Source organism: Homalodisca vitripennis, chromosome 3, assembly GCF_021130785.1.
Source record: "Homalodisca vitripennis isolate AUS2020 chromosome 3, UT_GWSS_2.1, whole genome shotgun sequence".
Lineage (NCBI taxonomy): Eukaryota > Metazoa > Arthropoda > Insecta > Hemiptera > Cicadellidae > Homalodisca > Homalodisca vitripennis.
In genome coordinates, this window is record NC_060209.1 from 24,413,428 (window position 1) to 24,434,598 (window position 21,171).

Sequence of the window (21,171 nt, forward strand, 5' to 3'; positions counted from 1 at the left end):
GTTCCATCCATATTTGTTTCATCTGTGTATGGTATAATATTTTTAAAAATATTGTAAAGAAGTAAAATTGTGTTCTGTAAATATTTTATTTTATAAAATGGCTATTACGGTAGTTCAGCATTCTCTTTTACATGACGGACTTTAGAGTTAGATGTCCATTAGTACGGTTGCTTGAAGTTCAAGAAGTTACGAAATGACCGGGAAAGTTCACTGTAAGAAACGTAATTTCCGTAAACCATCTGCCATGCTTGTATGTGTCAAAAAGTTGGCATTCTCAATATTAAGAACACTAATTTATTATACTCTAGAAGCGGCTCCATCCATCTGGAATTAAATTATTCAGTAATAACTAGAAGAATCCCAGAAACTCCGGGATATCACGAAATTTTTCAAAAAAAATCATAATTTGAAAGAAAACCACATCAGTCAGTTTGGGCTTTGCACTAAAAAACAGACTACAAACTTTATATGCGACTTCACCCTATGTTCAAGGATAGATGACTCCGGACAGAGATATCCTTGAAATCTCACCTCATTAATTTTAACGCCCATTAGGGTAGCATTCGGGTAGCTTATGCCGTCTTTCTTGTGACGCAAGTGAGTCTAAAGGAGTCTCAAAAGCCAACTGGTATGTTGAATTATGATGCACAGTTGAAATTTTTTTTTATTTTTTACAATCCTCAAACCTTTAATAAAATATTTTTATCGCTGAATTTTATTTTATTATTCATATAAAGATAACATTGGTCTTCTCATTAATCAATGTGGAACTATAGATTTTTACTACGATGATGGGATCTCAATAAGATCACTCTTAAGGTCATATAGGAAGACTTAAACCATGCAATCTCGTAGCACCAAATCCAAATGAAGTGTATCTAAATGAAAAGTAATGGTTACTACAGTAGGGGCCACGAAAGAGTGCGGTTGGGCCAACACGTCAACAGCCGCTTGGTACAGCGACTTCAGTCAACATGAATGAATAATGCGGTCACAGTATTGTACTCTACAAACCTCAAGATAATGTAATTAATTAGTTAACTCAGTCCTCGTTGATTGCTCCAAAACTATCGTCGTCTTAAATTAAAATACAGTACAGAGACCAAGAGTTTATTTGTTTTGTATAATTACACAACGTTGCGTATCTTGAAATTTATAGACACATATCCCCGAAGAAATAAACCAATCGTCAGGTACGTTAGCTTTTGTGGCGGTTGAAAGAGAAGTGTATCAAAGTTTTTAGAAATAAAAAAAAAAACTATTTTTTGGCGCTATATATTTCCTAGCATGATACATTTAAAACCAAATGGCACATACACATATAAATGTTAAAGAAACGCAATTTAACCACATCTAGACGCTTTATGTGGCGACTTTATTTGTCTGGTGATTTTATTTTAAGTATATCAAACTAGAGGAAAGGTATAATCTAGGATATACATTTAACCTTTACCAAAACTAACGTGACTGACGTGACTGAATAAATCAGGAATTGACATTTGTTTCTTAGGAAAAAGTCTCTTAAAGTTCAAGAAAAATAAAGGCTATGAGGTTGTTCAATACAAATAGACTTGCGGGTCATAGACTACAATTCATTTTCGCTTAAAATTGTAGTTTTGTATATTTTGGAACACTTAAAGAATTGTATAAAGGTTTCAAACGTGTAAAAGTAGCACAACTTAAGTATAAAAATGTATAAATGTACTTATCATTAACAATTTGTATGAAGAGAAAAGTGTATCAGGATCATAAGACGCTGTTTAGACAATAAAGTATCAAAAAAACACGTCTTAACTTTCTGAATTCCAACCAGAAACTGAACAAGATACTGGACTTTCTCAAAACTGGTAAGATAAGGGAGGCCTGCCCTGCAGCAGGTAATAACTGTAAAACAGGTTTTAGTTAGTAAGGAAAATTATTGTTGTACCTTCTGAATGCGCATGTTCGTGTTTTGCCCCAATTAATTTTTAATTAATTTTAATGAGCTGCCATTTCGTACTGGGTTGAGCTAGAAAGCTCTAGTTTCCACTGTTCTTCTTCTTTTAGGAGGACCTTTCAAATGCGTTCCTTACATTTCCTTAAAAAAAAAATTTGAATCTCCCCTCCAAAATTCCATTTAGAGGAAATGGGCGAAGCTGTGGCAGTGAATGAAAAGTTCACTTATATTTCCTAGAAAGATGTCGAGTTCCATCCCTACATCTTTATTCATAAAAAACTAAACAGAGTGTATCCATACTTTTAACACATACTTATATAATTTTGAACGTTAAATTCTGGAGACAGGAATCCTCAAACAAGCTGTATAGCTCACAGCCAAGTCGTTTATGACAAGTTATAGCTTGTTGGTTGTAAATCTCCCAGCACGTCATAGTCGTTACCACTTTATTGTCTCCTTACACGTTTCCAACGTTATGTCGGGCAATGTCTCCAGATGGTGATTAAAATCGTAGGCCTCAATAAAACTGGTGGACGTATTCCTACCTTTGATTTAATTGAAATCTCCGTATTAATGTTACGTCTGTATATTATTCCAATTTAATCTCCACTTGTTCTACAAGTGGGGATTAAATCTTCAATCTTAAATCTTGTTCTACAATCTTCCACCAAATTATAAAAAGTAACATCATATTATGGTAATGTACAATGGTTGAGAGGACCTATGCCTGGGAAAATACTTATCACCAAAGTTTGATGCCGGGTAACTAACCCGTACTATGATTCATGCCATCTTGCTGAAGCATTACATTCTCTTTTAATGCTTCTGCTTCAGTCAACGAATTGCCCAGTAGTGTGAAGATTAGGTTGTAAAGATTGAGACCCTTTAATTTTTAACTCTATCCGTGGATGTTTACTGATATCGACCGTGAAAGGCTAGGCAGATAGGTACCTAAAGTTAGGTACCGAAATCAAGAGTAATGAGACCAGTTGTAATCATGATCATTCTAGTATCTTTATATTAGAATTTATAGTGTCTCCACGGCCTATTTTAAATTGTATAAGGGATTCGGAATGAAGAACCTAAGGAAATTAAGCATAATATTTTTCGATACAAGTATTTTTAAGGAAATCTAATTTTATATTAATTTACTTTAAATATATTTTTTCTTATTGAATATTTACATATACATTATTTTATAAAAAAAATATTGTGTATGTTTATACACTCCATTATAATTGGAGCTTTAATGATCAAATATGGAAATATTTTCACTTAAGTATATTAACACCTTCTAAAATTGTTTTAATAAATATAAGATTAAAATAAGACTGAAAGTTTATTGAATTTATTAAGATTAAACAATAAATAGAAATAGAACTTATGACAACATTTATGTAACTCAATGTACAGCAACTCTGAAACACACAGTTACAGAAAAGTTATACGTTATTAGCTATTATATATATGTTTTAATTAAGTCCACAATATATGAATAAAGTCTAATGTTACCTTCTAAATTAAAATGTAATAGTTCTCATAGTGGATCAATATGTAAATAGGCTAATAAACTTTCAATAATAGATAAATATGTGATTTGGAATATTATAACTTTATCAAGAGCTTAGTTATTATTAAGGAATTAAATTAATTTAGCCTAAGATATTATTTATTACCCGTCCATATATTTTTAAGATTTTATTAAGTATAACGCCGCTGCGTCACATTGCTACTTTGCATACTTCACCAAGATTAAAATAAGAATAATAAGAGTAAAATGATATTGATTTATTTGTTTTTGTTGGTTTTATTAATTATCTCAAAGGCTTATTAATAATCTCGATATTAGAGATTCATTAATAATTAATATCTGACAAATTAATACCAGAATTTCAATGCCACCAGTTGGTAAAAAATTCTTAATTAGCAGTCTCATAACAGCTGCCAAAGTAATTAAGACAGCTGGAAAGAAGAGCAAAGCCTCGTGTAAATATATTACCCACGCTTTAAAATATTATACTTCTTTAATGTTCCAATGATACATTGATCTTTCCATTCTAAGAAGTTCTATTATAGCCAGCTATGCAATCGACTTCTCAAATAACAAGTATAACTTGATTATGCTATATCAGATAATTGAGTTGATACTAGTACAGTTCTTGCATTTTGTGCATTTTGGCAAGAAATAATTTGGAAATTAATTTGCACGTATTGATAAGGAAAACCCGATACTATTCATATATTTAAAACCGGTAATGTAAAGGTCAATCCTTGAATTTAAAGGTCAATTACGTTTAATCGAACTGAAGACAAATTGTAACTGAACTTATAAATAAGTGACGTTTGATGTCGAATACACCAAAATGAGAAGTACTGAGTCAGCAGAAGCGGATGACATAAATTGGATTGGATTGTCTCCTGAATGCGCTCTAGAAATCCAATTATCTGTCAACATATTGTTGGTTCTATCGCCTACTTTGTTAACTGAATTAAATAGCTGATTAATTATTGGAATACTTTTATCATCTGTAGTACTTTAATGTAACGCAATTTTGCTATTTTTAAATTTTCGTAAAATAGGTTTAAATCCTTTTTCATGTATTTTATGTGTACAATAACAATACACATATGTAAATTCGCACTAAAACCATAAAGTTTCAAGCACTGTAGAGTTAGTATGTATATTACAGTCATTACTATAATAGCCACTATAGAGTAAAGTTAAGTTCGTGGGGTGGTTTTGCCTTTGCAAGTGGTTTCCTATAATATCTTGAAGAACAGGTTTCAAGCTGTTAATCCATTCGGTAAGAATGACATCTTTTTTAGAATTTACCCTTTCCTTAAATAAAAGTCTCATTTTGATCTTCAGTAAATCTGTGTAACTCGTTGAAATAATCCACTATAATATCAAACTAATCTCATCCACTATAAAGGTAATGTGATTGAAATCCTGCATCGATGTTGAAGTCAAAAGGTCTGAAATGATGAATAATGGTTGAACATTAGGTAATATCTTTACAGTGGAAAATAATTAATGAAATGGAACATCACCATGTACTCAATCTCCTTCAGTGTCCATCTCCTCCACTATCCACAGGTTTTCCTACATCATACAAGCTAGGAAAGCTGCAATTTGTTCACAGTTCCATAGTTGAATTCACGTTGTTGCCCCGACCTGCAAAATATATACCAACAAAGGTCTTGAAATCGAATTATATAAATATATTTTATCTACTTCGGGTCTCCCATGTTTATGGTGCTATAATCGAGTATGCTTGTTACCCAATCAAGAAAATGTAAGTATATATATATATATATATATATATATATATATATATATATATGTATACATATAAATTTAATCACAAAGAGTACTTGCACTGCCGGGACAATATTTTTTCACAGCTTACTCATTTTTAGTGCCAAACATGTCACAGTTGACAGTTATGAGTTGTTTATTGCTCCTAGCTTGTGCGAATCTTTAAAATGTCCGTGTTTGCTTATGCGTTGACGGATTGTGTTAAAATAAGTACCGTTGTATTTGCTCAAAAAATTAAAAAATGTTTAGTATCTTTTCAAATTTTTTATTTGTAAAATCTTCATGTATCTTATCTGTATGTTTAATAATTATATGTTTCAAATTTAAATGTTTACAATTGCTTATGCTTCTATGGAGAACTTGAACTGATAGTGTCAGCGTATGTTTGCTGTAAGTAAAACTTGGATTACTATTCTCAACTTTTATCATTACTTTTCCGACTTATTAAATATTTTGGAAAACGTCTCCAATTTTGTCTTTATCAAAACTTTCCCCGGACTCCAAAAAATATAACAAAAATAATTTGCTAAATTGGTCCAGCCATTATTCAGATTAGAACTTAGCATCACATTTAGCGACATATTTTAATTTACAAGTTCTCTATCAAGATGATCTGTTATGTAGCTTGACTAAATCAATACAGCCAAACACATGAGTGTGTAAATCGGCTTTGTAATTGCGGAAGCACGCAGCTATTAGCCGTAACAGCATAATCCAGGAACTCAGATCTGAGGTTCTAATCTGTTTAGTGATCGATCCGGTGCGGTGGTCTAATTACACTAATTATCGATAACACTCCAAATCGCGTTAGCATTTGTTACAATCGTGAAAAATAAAATCCTTTGCACTCTAGTGTGCTATTCGAAACGTTTAAAATAAACATATTATTAAATATTAGGATATGTCATTTAATACTGATAGAATTTGTCTATTTAATACTGCATTTCACGCTTACCTTAATCATAGCCTTTAATATGTGGAGTATTTGCAAGCAATCATTTCCTGATGATGTTATAATTGAAAAACAGCGATTCATACTATCGCAAAGTACTATTTCAAAGAATCGTTAAGGTCATAAAAAATTTGGAATTGTTGATTTTTCCTTACTCTTTATTTTGGAAGGAACTTTGAGCTGTATGTCTAAATGTACCCTGACCAGAGGGCGTGACATACACGGGTATGGGACTCGAGGCAGATATAACTACCGTACTGGAAGACAAAGAACTGTGGTTTACGAGCACTTGCCTTTGCAGTTAGGGAGGTGTCCATTTCATCAACAGATTGCCCTATTCTTTAAAATATACACAAACGCCCTAACATGTTAATAAGTAGTTTGAAACTGTTTCTGGTGTACAATGTAAATTTCATTTGTAACCCTATGTTCATGTAGATGTGCATATCTGAGTACAGTAGGGTAAGACTATTTTCCTGGTATTGCCACACGTTTCCCGAGAAGTCACGTGATTAGATAGTCTAGTGACTTAGATAGCGAATACTAGATGTTTGAAATTAGTATAATGGTTATATTACTTTACTACAATAGCATATTGGATTGATTACAATAAAATAGAAATAGTGCTTATAACAACATTTATGGAACTCAATGTACAGCAACTCTGAAACACACATTTACAGAAAAGTTATACGTTATTAGCTATTATATATTTAAGTTCACAATATATGAATAAAATCTAATGTTACCTTGTAAATTAAAATGATATAGTTCTCATAGTGTATCAATATGTAAAAAGGCTAATAAACTTTCAATAATAGATAAATATGTGTTTTGGAATATTATAAATTTATCCAGAGCTTAGTTATTATTAAGGAATTAAATTAATTTAGCCTAAGATATTATTTATTAACCGTCCATATATTTTTAATTTTTGACTCTAATTCTAGCATAAACTATGTTCTCTTTTGTTTATCTATCAGTAATTAATGATTAATTTATGTTATCCTCATTTTCTAAAACGAACAAACAAAATCGATATATCATATTCAGAGGTAGTGTATTTAATTATTAGCTAAAATTATTGGAAATGATTAATTAGCTAACTAAACCAACTTCGTAACTAGACGCGTAACTGTTAGCGGTGTTTGAATCTGAAATATACTTAAAATAAAACAAATGAAAACTATATCTATACATTCTGTATGTAATATAACAATTTCCATTAATTACTGAACTGTAATAATTTATATACAATAATGAACCTTTTGAACACTTTTAGAACCTAAAAATGTCCCTGAAGATGAATTTATAGAATTTGAAATGTACATCGTACGTAATAAAAAAATATATCAAAAGTTTTCAAAAGTTTTCTTATTGTATATAATTAATTTATACAATTTTATCAAACACTTTTTTAGGCTACATCTCTAGTAATAATTGTATTTTAATTGAATGAAACAAAAGCCATAAAGTTAAGTATAATGTTTCTACCGGGGCTTAAGCATTGTCCTAACACTGTTTTGTTGAACATAAACATTTACATGATAATGCATTTACTCGGCAACTAGGGTCGTTAAATTAGCATTTTAAAATAAAACCCTGAGGATTGAATTAACAGGGATGAACATTGTTCTGTCCCTTGTACTCCACCTCAACAAGGTAAAGTCATCACGTCATGTGAATAATTAAGTAGATGTGGTAGGTACACAGTTACTTATAAAATTATTATTTAAAGAACGTAAAAATTCTTCATAAATGTGACCCTTCAGAAACATTAGATATCATTCTTTGTTTGAAGGTTATTTTTGACGATGGAAATGTTGTGAAGGAAACAGGATTTTTCCGGACATTTGCCATCGTTCAGTGAAAAAAGACGATGATTTGTTTATTTTTACCTAGTTTGTAATTATGTATTAGGTGGTTATTACCTGAAGAAGAGATCAGATTGCAGATCTCGAAACATAGTGTACTGATTTATTATATACTAGTTTCTAGGTTTACTGATGAAAGCAATGCCGACCTGTTCATCAACACTAAATGTACACAATCCAGTTTCGTTTACGTACAAATAGAAACATAACCCAAACGAGTCACTAACTTTTATGTTCTAATGAATTAATGGTAATAATATTAACACCATTACATGATTTTAGAGACATTTTCTTCTCAGTTTTAAATGAACCCATATATTTTTATTTGGTTAATTACCGGGTTATTTGGCAGGAAAATACAAATCTATACAAATAAAAAATGATTGTTGATAATAAACTTACAATCAGTTATGAGTTAGGAACTATGATGTTTGAAATCTATTTAAGACCATTAATAAGTAGAATAACAAAATAATTATTGCTTAATACATATTCTGACGACAAAGCATACGATTGGAATATAAAAATCATAATCAAATTTTAAAAAAAGTATAATAATTTTCGTAATGTATTTTTTTCTTAATTATGTAAATTAAAATGGAATTTTAATTGGCTAAACTTAGTGAAGCCTAGCTCTCGACTAAAAGTGAAAATTTGAAACTAGTTTGTCTGTACACACTCTAGCGTCTGTATTTTAGACAGATTTATTCAAATTCGGTATAATCTTTTTTTTTTCTCCTGTAAACCCAACTATTAGGTTCGTTACTCAACTCAATTGGACCTAGGAGGACATATCCCAGTGTAAAAAACGAAGTTCAGTGACTATATTTGGTCGTATATAATCAAATCATTTAAATATATTCATTTAATAATATTTACAAGAATGTTTATTTAGAAAAGAATGTAATTGAATTGTTAATAAAAAAATAGGTTTATATTTTTGTTCTTAATTAAAACAACCCATAAGCTGACTGAACTGCACTGTGGATGATGACGTAGAACCAGATGATTGCTCCCCATTGACCGAAACAATTTAAACATAATTTTAAATTACGTGACGGTCTAATCAATCAGTGTGTGTCCTTTGTCTGCTGCCCTGCCACTTCACGGCCGATGGGTCTCTCTCTCTCTCTCTCTCTCTCTCTCTCTCTCTCTCTCTCTCTCTCTCTCTCTCTCTCTCTCTCTCTGGATAATTTGGACTTCACAAAAAAGAAATTGTTTAAGCTCTTTAAAACCCGATTCTAACCAAATCTGAGATTTTACAAAAAATATTAGTTGCTAAATCTTTCTTGTATGAGCATTGAGTTAAGGTTAATTTAATATGTTTCGAAATCACTGTTAATTATCAAATTTTGCTTTATGAGATCGGAGTATGTTTATAAATTACAACCGGTATTAAAACTAATACCGAAGAAAAATGCTGTTTTTAATTTTTGTCGTAAAGTACTGCACTAAACACTTGTAATATTTTAAAATAAATGTAACTTTGAAAACATCGTGTTTCCATAAAGGTTTTCAAATACTATTTAGAGGAGCATGTAATGTTGTGGAACACGTCCTAGCAATATGGAGAGTAGAGACAAGATTATCAAAGGATATACAAAATAACAAATTCCAGTGTCATCACAGAACCATCATTGCAGTAGCGCCAGAGTGATAACGGTTTCGTATTTACCTTACGTTGTAGTTAGAGGTTAAACTATGCAGTGAGTATAGCAGAGAATATTAGAGGTTGTATATAAGTTGATAACACAAACAAAGTTTCATTGTCATCACAGAACCAACATTGCAGTAGCGCCAGAATGGTACCGGTTTCGTATTTACCTTACGTTGTAGTTAGAGGTTAAGCTAGGCAGTGAGTATAGCAGAGAATATTAGAGGATGTATATAAGTTGATAACACAAACAAAGTTTCAGTGTCATCACAGAACCAACATTGCAGTAGCGCCAGAATGGTACCGGTTTCGTATTTACCTTACGTTGTAGTTAGAGGTTAAGCTAGGCAGTGAGTATAGCAGAGAATATTAGAGGATGTATATAAGTTGATAACACAAACAAAGTTTCAGTGTCATCACAGAACCAACATTGCAGTAGCGCCAGAATGGTACCGGTTTCGTATTTACCTTACGTTGTAGTTAGAGGTTAAGCTACTCAGTGAGTATAGCAGAGAATATTAGAGAATGTATAAGTTGACAACACAACCTAAGTTTCAGTGTCCGCACACAAATAACATTTTAGCAGTGGCAAAGCGCTACCGGTATCGTGTTTGCCCTCCGTCGGATCAACTGCAAACATTTCTTGTTTATATTTCCACTGAATTCTTTAAATCTTAAAATACGAAATACAAATTCTTGTAACGGTTATGTATCATTGCATGTTAAATATTTTCCTCACTATTACAGCGCCTCCCAAATTTTATTTGTACTACAAGCATTGACTACAAATATTGTTAAACTATCTTTGTATATCAATCTTAGTGCATATGAAATATTTTCTACTTAAAACACCATACCATTGCAATTTACGTAATCAAAGTTTACTTTAATTACTATCAAGGCATCTAATATAATTATATAAGTTTACATTAATATTATCTTAAACGAATAACAAACCGCTCTATTTAGATCCACACAGATTCAGCAAACAGTTTTTTTGACATTTCCAAAGTAAAACCAGTGCCGGATTAACACATTCTTAGGCCTAGCCTAAACTTTTTGCGGCCCCCTCACCCAACTGTTCCTAAATAATTTAGTTGTAATGAAAGATTACTAGATAGACTTAAAATACAATTTCTATAATGAAAAGTCTTACTTTTTGCAAAATCGTACGTAAATATATGAAAAATATTACCTACAAATACAAATATATATTTCAGTTATATTTAATGTTATAGAGTTTATATCAGTAACTGAGATTAGTGTGTGACTTTTTATTGTTATGAAATATTTAATACAACTGAAATGTAAAACCTTTTATAAATAAACAGCTCTATTAACATATGGTCTATAACAGTACAAATATATATATATATATATATATATATATATATATATATATATATATATATATATATAAACACATTTTTACATGCCAGCAGGCAAAAGAGAAACTGTCAGCCTACTTGAGTCCTAACCTTCAATGACCTTCAGCTAAATTGTACAGGTAGATATGCGCCAAAACATAACTAACTGCACTCTTTTCAGAAAAAAAACTATCACGCTAAATTTACACTTAAGAGATGAAATCTTTCTCAAGATATCTTGCTACATAATGAGTTCTCATTTTATTTTCATTATGCTAGCTTTCATAGCAGTGTTTCATAGCAAATAATAAAAGTTCCAGTGTCCTATGGAGGGTACTAAAACGCAAGAGTGCGCTGAAATGAAATATTGTCACCGAGTTTTATCATTGGCTTTCTACACTTATTTTGTGAATAATTTAACACTTTTAAAACTTAACTAACTGTTTTCTGTTTATTTATAAATTTATTAATTTTTCTTCTATTGTCTCGTTACTATCCTGTTAATCCATAAGACCAATGTAAAAATATTCGTTAACGCTCAGACAAACCTCATGGATTTATATCCACTGTCATGGAACTCAGTGTTGGTAATATATAAATGAAGCTTCATACACAATTTCTATTCATACAAACTCTATTAGTCAGTTCGTTTGATACCGTGCTGCGAGACAGACAGAAAGGCAGAAATGATATTTTTCAGCCACATGAGTCATAGGCTTCGCTAAAGCTCAGTAACGATATCCGATGAACTAGCATTCATAATATGCATAGACCTCTATAATCGCACTGATATCAAGCACTAAGAAGAAACTTTGGCTAAATAACTTTAACAGCCATTATAAACTATTGCGTTTAACCCTAGTAAATAAATGTCCCGAAGTTCTTTGGGTTTTAAGGAGAGCTGTTGCTTGAAATTAGAAGATAGTATGTTATAGATAGTCCCAATTCAGTGTAATAAATAAATTTACAGTAGTATAGTAAAAGTTTAGTGCATTAAATACACTCTGAATCTTACTAGAAAGGTTAACAGTTATTTCATTGATAACCACGTCAAATTAATTGGAGGGAGACAAAACTTTACGTGTTACACCTGGTTTGCTAAGATTGACACTTATACCCAAAGTCTTAAGTTGATCTCTGTTTTGAAATATCTGCTTGACGTCAATAATTAAAAAAACATTCGTTTTCAGCATAATTTTAATAAATATTCAGCTTACCTTTTAAATATCTTAATATCGAAAGGAAACAGGGTACAAATCTCTTTCTAGCCTTATCAAGTTCAACAGTGCTATTTAAAACTTTTTTGTCACACAAAGGAATTTAACTAGTGCCACCTCTAAATCAGGTGAAAAGTCCTTGGAACGGGTGGCATCCGGGTCTTCAATTTTGATATAATTAAGTGGAAGTTTTCTAGTTTATAAATAAACGGGAATTTACGAAATACTCAGAAACACCAGAAGTAACTGGTCCATTAAATATCTTTCATCTGTTTACAAAGTCGTGATGAATATAGCCTACGTTTCGGAATTGTATTATTTTACAAGTGGAAAATTGTTTTAAAACATTCGGAAATAAAATTAATTTTAGGTCACAGGAGAAGTTATATTGTAGCAATACTCCACAAAAGACTGCAAAGCAATTAATTAGTCTAAGCGGAACACTCGCCTCGCTACCGCTCTACAAAATATCACTACTGCTGTGCCTCACTAATTACCTGCCGCAGTTGCATGAAATCCATGTCAAAGTACATTACACAGCCGACATTAGTTAGAAGTAAGTATTTTTTCTGGTGCACGCTTCTGTGAGTTTTAACTACAAAATCTAACTAACGTAATACCTTTTTCATAATTTTGTTTACTTACATTTGCGTAATATTTACTAAATTATTAACATAAAATTATTCATTGTCCGTATTGAATAATAAATTTATATAAATCTTTCAGTTAAGTGTATTAACAGTTTAAAAAATGTTAAGTATTCTATTTACGTATTTTCCCCCAACTAAAATAGTTTTTGCTCCATAAATGGCATTTTTTTTAAAGAAAAATGACAGATTAAAAGAAGTTATTAACAATTTAAAAAATAGGGTTTACTATAAAAGAAATATAGACAGTTAGACATCATAATTAATAGAGGAATTGTGATACAGAGTGGCTGAATGAATCTGAATCTGTTGCGATAGAAGAACATGTATACCATAAGTGTCTGTTTACATATTTCAAATTTGGTCTATGTATTTTCCCTTACACAATATTAAGAAACAGTTAAGATATTGTTGCTAGTTAATAATAAAATAAAAAAAAAATAGTAAATAAACAATAAATGCTCAATATATGAAGAGTTACCGCTAATAGAATAATACATAACGCCGTTAGGTCAATAAAGTGCTGGTCTGAATATTCCAATAACATGACGTGGTGGTAATTGTAACAGATCCCATAATTTTTTTACATACGAAAATTAAGGATACTTGTGCTTTAAAGTTAGTTGTAATTTTTCAAATTTTACTAAATTTTTGACAAATTAAATAATTAATTTTATTATTTATATTAAATTTGAAAATTTTGTTAATTGGTAAGTATGATTTAACATTAACCATTTTGTATTTATCAAAATACCGTTTACTTATAAATATTACATTAAGGCTTTAAAAGTGTGTTTGCTTTAGAGATGAAAAAAGTTTATGTTAAGAAGGATATTGATGTCAGTTAAATAAGTGTATCATTTTGTTACTTGGATATTACACTCGTACTTTTATTTATATAAAAACATAAAATACACACCAGATTTAGCCGCTATAACAACAAATATTTATCTTACACACTGCAGTAAAAATCCATTAACTAACTTCTGAAGAAATGTCCATCTTCTGTCTGCAGTGTAGATTCAAGGTTGTCATTGCGTCAGTGAGTTAAGATGCCAATTTCAGATAGCACGGAACCGCAGAGTTCTGCCAACTCCGGCAGTTAACTCCTTGTTATTGTCTTATCTCGCTCAATGTTGTTTTAGTTGTCAACATTGGAAATAGGTTCCAAAATACTATAAGCTTTTTTATATATTTATCCTGTTAATATAATAATTGTATACTTCCTATTGCTGTCTACTTAGGGCATCTATATATACTTTAACATACCGTTACACGCTAATATATGCTAGGTAATAAAACCAATTAATCTAAGCATATCTTTTTGGCATAACGATAAAAGAATATTAGCAAAGTTTTCTTTAAGCATAATATCATTACAATGTCAATATCTGATCTTAAGAAAGTTAACGATACTAGATTATAATGTATTCTGTTAATAATGTAGCCTTGAAAGGACTATAACATATTTATGAACCTTTAAAGCTTCAAGTAAAATCGCGGGAGAAAAATTAAGTATTTTAAAAATAGGTAACTAAACTTTACTAAAATAACTGAACTCCATGTTAGAATTCAGTAATAGGTAAGAAATCTAATAAAAAATGTCTTAAACATATGATGGTAAGAATTTGATTCTGAAGACGCCCTTTGAAACAGTCGGCAAGAACTAAAATTGGCGTTGAAAATATAATACACTCGAATCAATAATAGTTTATAACACGTGCATATCCTATAAAATTGCGTACAAAGAAGTGTGTAGTAGTGCTAGTAGTGCAAATATAAAAGAAAATTGTCTTGAAAGTTGATGAAAGTTCCTTCAAATGTGCTTCTGAACTAATGTACTAATTCCAGCTCAATTTTGTTAATATTTTAGAACATTTAAACAATATTTTTCAGTCTATAAATGAACAAACGAGTAGCCTCATTGTTAACGTACATTTAATTTGGCACTTTTAACTAATTGTATTGAATCTAAAAGACATTGTTACTATCTAACTTACTATAAATTTAAAGAATGATATAAAATCCATGTTAGTATACTTTTTACAGAAGTAGGCTTGTCTGATCTGTTATATATATTTTCTTGATCGGAATAAAGGCTTAATTAAGTATGGAACAAAACATACGAGGAACAAAATAAATTACAATGACCATTAATATAAACTTATTGACGTAACTTCTTGAATGTGGTAAAATGGAAAGCTCAAAATTGGCGTCTAAAATATAATACACTAGAACCAATAGTGGTCTAACACGTGAATCTCCTATCAAATTGTGTACAAAGAAGCGGGTAACTGCTAGTAGTGAAAATATAAAAGGAAATGTAGGCTAACATTTAAAGAATTTTATAAACATAAATAAGTAGTCTTTTGACTAAACTAGACTTTTTAGAGATATGCATGTATATATATTTTCTTGATCGGGAAGGAGGCAAATTCAGTTATTGAACAAAAAAACTATGATCGAAGTAATAGTGCAATGGCAAAAAATATACACTTTTAAAAATATGTTTTTGATAGCGAGAAGAATGCAAAATTAACACCGGCGTCGGAAATACTATTCACTCAAACTAGAAGTGCTTGTACAGGTCAAAACATGCGTAACTGGGTCCGAAACCGCGGGTAACTAACTGCTAGTGAAACAGAACTTGCAAAATAAAAAAAATGCAATGAGGTAGCATTCCATTACTAATGGAAGAAATAAATATAGTTGATCTTAATACTAACATTAAAGATTGCTATTTAGTCAGTTGAACATCAACTTCCTGTTCTGGCTGGAAATATTGGAAATAAAAAAGTAACATACAATTATATGAGGCATTGCTGAGAAAATAGTTCCTCTCTGCATTAAAAAGCAAAGTAACTGTATAGAAGATGAAGAAAATGGAAGCATCTGATTTCAAAATGTGTTTTAAAATTCATAGAAGTGATACTCAAGGCTTAAGATAAAACTTAAGAAAACAGGATAAAAAATATATGTTATGACATATTAACACCTCTCTGATATCCTTGTTCTGAGAATGCAAAAGTTTAAAAACTACTACTGGTCAATAACGAATGATATTTTTCCGAACTGTGCCATAAAAGCGTTAAAATCCAATAGCAATAGCGTTAAACTCCTTACTATATTAAGGAAGTTATTATTTTTATTTTTAATTTAATACGTAAAAAACCAATATGATTCGGTCTATAATTTGCAAGTTAGTTTAAATTGTGCAAACTTCTTTTCCTTTGAGACATTACAACAAAATTATTGGTATAGCTTAGTTCAATTTTCCCATGTTGCACGCTTACATGCTATTTAATAATATGACTCCATCGTTATGTGCACTCGTTATCTACTACTATGTATACCAACTCAATATATAAATTATATCATGAGCTTTATTATAAAATAATTAGCATCTCAAAAAAACGAGAGATCATCGCATAGTATTAATACCTCTGAGCTCAGTACACTCCTAGGTTAATAGCTCTACAATGTACACTCCCCACCAACGCAACTCTTGATTCAAACAAACGAGTTCCTGTTTAATTCACTCTCTCGCTCACTCTTCAATTTCTAGTTAATGGGCCAGTTTACATGGTTACTGCCTTTAACTCTATCATGAAGAAACTAATTTGAAATACTAAGGTACCACTTTTGTTTTAAAATTACTTATATACATATAGATTTTAAATGTATATAATATTTCATCGCTGACAATTGAACTGTCCTAATATAATAGAGGCTTTTAACATTTTAATATACCATTAACCGTGAGAGTTATTGAGATCAGTCATATTTATTGAGTGGGAATTAGCGAAGTAAATTACTGCAGGGGCTGATAAAATATAATTCCTTTGTAAATTTAAAGATGTCCGCTCGATATCCGCTGTAAAACACAAAATAATAGAGTGGAAAGTGATATAAATTGGTTACAAATTCGAAAATTCATTCATAATTGCGAGTAGATGAATATATGACGAAGGGTCCACTTTCAACTCCAATTCGGTTAAGAGTATATTTATTCTACTCTTATACATTTTTACTATCGTTTTCATCTTCATGTAAAGATTACAAAAAGTGAAACGTTCAGGTGTGTGTGTGTTTTACCTTCATCACGTACAACTGTTAAACTAATTGAGTTTATAGAAAACTATATATATATACAAAGTAGCTAATTTGCTTATATTTAAAGTCTTAGGGCTAAAAATGCTTCTAAGTGTAAAAAAAATGCCATAATCATGCAAAAACATATTCTCTTATGAAATTATACTATCGTTGATTTGTGAAAAGTTAAGAGGTTTTCGGATGTTTGAGTCGTGAAAAGGGTAAAATAAAACACTAAGTTTCAAGATTTGGAATCAATCCACTTCTTTAAGTGTCAAAACTCCGTTGCCATTACATTGTATAATTATGAAACTTTGACTTCGGTAAAGTCAAAGTTTACAATAGTAATTATTAGACATCACAAAACTTAAAAATACAACGGATGGTCAAGATCTGTTAAAATAAACATCCACTATTTCACTTAGGTGCAATAGAAGAAAGACAAATTATTACAATATTAGTCGTAAGTTTTAAATATGTAACCGTAAAAAGTATCAAGTATATTGCATGTGCTTTATCGGTAATATATTTAAATAGCGATAGCAAAAATGTTGTAACTTTCACAAAAGTTGGAACAGAAATAAAATTTAAATCATTACTGTTTTGGTGATATAATTTAAAACATGTTGTATAACCTAGCTCATATAAGAATTAAAACTTAACACTTTCACTGCGATACAAGTCGTGTACCGACTTTAGTAGTAAGCTACGTCCGCCGCAGTCAATGTGTTAAACTATGATACACCTCTAGATACAAAATACACACACACACCTTCGCTGTGGCAAGAATCATATACTAATTTTGGAACAAGCAAGATAGTAGTAAACTGATCCACCCTAGTTAGTGTGTCAAGACAGTTACTCAAATATGCATGAAACTTATTGTTTAAAAATTATTATTAATTATGAATGATTTGAACAGAAAGCAGGATTTTAACCAAATTAAATAGTTATTAACAGTAATTTTATTTAAGTTTTTACTCTAAAAATTAATTTTTATTATCATTTTACAACCTTTTATTCAGATGCTAAAAGCATAAACACATCATCCCTTGCCTCGATCGGTTGGACATATTTTGTAGATAAAATTAGGATAGAATAAAGTACTGTGTATGTGCTTAAAATGTACTAGACGTCTTAAACTATTAAATAATTAAATATTATGAAGAGTTACTTACATAAATTTGTCAGGATTAAAGGAATTAGTACATATTCATTGCTGATGGATTATAAAATTATACATACAGGAATACATTTAAATAAAATAACAAATAATTGTTATTTTTTTCCCTTCAGTGAATAATGTACTAAATTAAAATACACTAAACATACAAAACCTTAATTTATAATGTAAGAATGGAGGTTTTCAGTCACTAGGAGCTGTACAAAAGTCCTGGCGCTTTGAAAATATTATTCAAATACAGGCGATAAAAAGGTGAGTGGTTTTAAAACCTCCTAAGAGGGTTTCTTTGTCAACCATACAATAAGCAGTAAAAGTCCGCTCTCTTCTTTGTCTACATTTTCACAAATATTGCAAATATTCTAGGTGAAAGGTTTTCCTTGAAATACTGTGTTAGGTTGTAGATAACATAAGATAAATTTTCCGAATTCAATAAAGTCCAAGCAGTGATTAGGGACAAATTTTGCCCGTGCCTGTAAGAGGAATAACAGTTGAAGAAGAATAAAATACACAAATGCACCTAAATCAATCCTATTGGTTAATTGCAGATTCTCGTAACATTATGTCATCTGGATTGGCATCAGAGCATGTGTACTGCAAAAGAACTCTGTACCTCAAATGGAATGAGTGTAACTCCAGTGGCTAATTTACGTAGCTGTTTCTTATCTCTCGAGTATGTGAAAATTGGTACGCAAGAATTGTCACAAGAAGAGCAAAACTACTAAAACTCCAATTTACTCTTCTGGCTTCAGGCTAACTCATATAATAAAGTGTTCACTTCTTGCCAGTTCGTTGTTGTGTATTACTTTACGAGTTGCCCATCAACTTAGATAAAATATGAATATACACCAAGTAATAATATAAATTGAGACAAAAAATATAACGTAAGATTACAAAACCATTGTAATGAAATGAATAATGATCACAAATTGAAATTGTAGAAAGATCCCCAAGTTTCACAAAAACCCTTTACATAACACTTTGATTCTTTAACAAAACGTAATTATCTAGTTTAGAAATTAATGAATTATATTTATTAGGGTAGATAGACACGAGAGTAATTTCTCAAATCACTTAAAAAGCTGATAATTAATTTAGAATTAAAACAACAATCGTTTTTGAATTTTCAATTTTATTTACACAGGCGCTTTTGTGGTAAATCTTTTCTCAAGAAAAAGTTTTCTCCTTTCAAATAAAATAAATTAAACTACAGTAAATTTCTTGTGTCAAAATAAAATTTAACTTAAAATAAAAGCACTGTTCCCTATTATAAACGAGGCTAAATAAAACTGACCTAAAACTAAAACCATAACATTCTTTGTAACAATTATGTCACAACGTGTTACTGTTGGTGTATACTCAAAGTTCAAACTGTAATTTAACTATGTTTCACCCGAAAATATTTATTAAAAGCTTTAGATAAGAAATATTCTGACTGCTGTATACTAAATGCTTACTAACAGTAACTTTGAAATAATATTAAAATTAAAAACTTTATTTTGAACAATACTCTACACAATGACATGTACTATCCTGAAAACTTGCGTTAATTACTAAGTGAATACAAAACCTTATTTTATTTTTGTATAAAAATATACACAATATTCCTAGAAAAAAAACTAACAGTAGTTAACAACAAAACTCCCAACTGAAAATCGTAAATCGACCACAAAAAAGCTACTTACGCAATATCTGGTTCATGACCACAGAACCACAAAAGATACACATTCAGACGCCGATAAGCTAGTGTAAAAGGTTTTTATACCAACCCTTACACTAAACCAGCTAACTAAAACTGACGCCTTTGTTTGGCCTCCAACTATCCAATCACAAGGTTAGACAGAACAAAATTCAACTCTCATTATAAACCCGTTTACAAAGCAGACTATCAAAAAAAACCTAATGTCCTAATGTATCATCCTACATCCGCAGACCCTTTCTTGAGAAATTACATAATATAATTTACCTACTTTCGATAATACAAACACACTTTCACATATAATTTCTCCCATCAATACTCATTAAATTAGTTTTAAAATGCCTATGTAGCAAATGCTACAGAAACCGCGTGATAATGCTCGGTATTTAATTAAACATGCTCCAACTGCATTGAGTGTAGTAAAACACCGGTTGAAAACAGCAGTAATGACTCGTAACATTGAAATTACTACCGAATAATTTCGTGACCACAACGGTTCATGAGCTGGACAAGTAATCTCATGCGGTTTCCGATGTTACATCACAGCAGCTGGGGATAACCCGATGATTGTTTAGTCAATTTATGCACATATAAACAGTATCTTTCAAGTCACGGTTGGTTAATAACTTGTTCACAACATTATCTAATGAGAAATATAATAGTTTCCGTGATATTGAACACTCTTTTAGAAACCAAAGTTGTTCTAAATGAGCATTAATGCATTACTGATAAAGTAAAATGTATTAGACTTTTTATTATTAATATTAGATGCAAATAATTATAATTTGATGAACAATTCTTTGTATTACATTGCGAGGACGGGCATTGTCATGTATGGGCAACTCCATAAATGAGTTTTTTCGTTTTCAATGGCTACTGGTGAAAACTCTTAAAGTGACCTGCATTTATTGCGGTTTTTGTCTGTATAAATTTAACAGGAAGTACCATTTCCTGTATGAATGTCAAGTTTAGCTCCAGTTTACCTTCCTCCTAATGCAGTGTGTGGAGTCTGATGCTGTTGTACTTAAACATTTTCATTTAGTTTCATAACCATCAAGGGTCATTAAAATGTATGACTCTCTGGTTATTTTTTACTATCAGACAACACTTGAAATTTACATTCATATGAACATCCACAAAAATTGTATTGGATCCAGTTTATTCAGTTACGTTTGTGTAATCTACTAATTAGGAAACTTAAAAACATATATAAGACTAACTACTTTTTATAAAA